This window comes from Notamacropus eugenii, chromosome 1 (genome assembly GCF_028372415.1).
Source record: "Notamacropus eugenii isolate mMacEug1 chromosome 1, mMacEug1.pri_v2, whole genome shotgun sequence".
Taxonomy (NCBI): Eukaryota; Metazoa; Chordata; class Mammalia; order Diprotodontia; family Macropodidae; genus Notamacropus; species Notamacropus eugenii.
The window spans coordinates 301,862,093-301,863,688 of NC_092872.1; the positions used below are offsets into that span (position 1 = coordinate 301,862,093).

General features: G+C 39.2%; 1 pseudogene; it reads right to left on the minus strand.

The window, feature by feature from the left end:
* Positions 1-558: 558 nt before the first annotated feature.
* On the minus strand, positions 559-1,355 carry LOC140517210 (protein MAK16 homolog pseudogene; annotated as a pseudogene).
* Positions 1,356-1,596: the final 241 nt, after the last annotated feature.

Here is a 1,596-nt window from a genome sequence, read left to right on the forward strand (position 1 = left end):
AAGTCTTAAGCAAAAACGTGTGAAACCAAGAGCAGCTAGGTGGCATGGTAGATAGAATGCCCTGCCTGGAGTTAGGAAGACCCAAGTTCAAATCTGGCCTCAGACATTTACTATCTGTGTGACCCTGGGCAAGTCACTTAACCTTGTTTGCCTCAGTTTTCTCATTTGTAAAATGAACTGGAGAAGGAAATGGCAAACTGCTATAGTATCTTTGCCAAGAAAACCTCCAATGAATCATGAAGAATCAGACACCAGTAAACAAAAAGAGTGAAACCAGGTGGGAAATGATGATACACCATTTTAAGGCTGCTGGAATGTTTCTGTCTACAAGCCTAACCCCAGCCTATGAGCCTTCTCCAGCCCAACTGTTATTTTAATAATTTGTTTCTCCCATGAAAATACTGATCGAAACTTAAGGTTTTCTCCATGCCTTTACATAGAAGAAAGGTATGAGTATTTGGATGAAAATAGTGTATTTAAAAACAAAGCCCTTAAACACAAAGTAGAAGAGCAAGGATCTTTTAAAACACAGAAAAATGAGAGTACTCATTCCTATTTCTATCTCTTTACAAGATACCTGGAGATACTCAGGCAGACTGCTGTTTCTGTCTTCTGCTCATTCTCCAGGACTTTCAATGGGGCTTTGCCTTTGTGTTTGGCAGTAGCAACTTTTTCCTCTTCCCTGGATGATTTCTCCTCTTGATCTTCTTCACTGATGATTTCTAATTTATCCATATCCTCAAAATCACTGACAATGATGTCATTCTCTTCCACCTCATCATCTGACAAAAATTCCCTTTCTTTCGTCATCATCATCTTCTTCCTCCATCTTTCTCTTCGGTATCCGAAGTGCTGCTTTCAACCTTCTAATGTTCCAAAACTTTGTCAAAGGCATTGCATTATCTAGCTAAGCAACTATTAATGCTTTTTCCACTCATCTTTTTTCATGCCTTCCCACCTTTTTGGCTCAAGGGAACAAGTTTGCTTTGTCGCTGTAAAGTAAGTTTACAGATTCGAATCAGGTACTGGGTAGTCTTGGTGAGCCACTTTTTATATTCGTACTGAAGGAAGCAAGGTCAGTAAAGATTTTCTTCTATTTGCTTCAGTTTTCTCATAATTCTTACTGCGTTGGACCTCTCCCACAGGCTGAGCTTTCCCACAGGGAAAGCTGCTCATTCTATCATCTTCATATACAAGGAGCACTGACCTTTCTCTTCTTTGATGGTGGCATACAGACTGTTTGCTAATGGACCTGGAAGAACCACTGCACAATCCAATTGGGTTGTATTCATTTTGACAAAAGTTATGTTCTTGGTTTTCATTTCATAAGAACAGACCTGCTTGTTTCCAAGCATGTCACCTGACTTCGTAATGCTGGTGGGTACCGTTCCTCAATGTACTACTCCAGACAGATCAGGGGGTGGCCATAGAAATAAAAAGTTTTTTTAATCCTAGTAAACCAAGAGTGATAGGTTACTGTTCTATTTTTTTGTGTATTTATCAATGCAAGTTTTTGTGTTTTAAGCATTTCTTTTGTAGTAGATGAAATGACTGTCTCTTTACACCTGTTATCTGACTTGTACACAGTACCTTTCT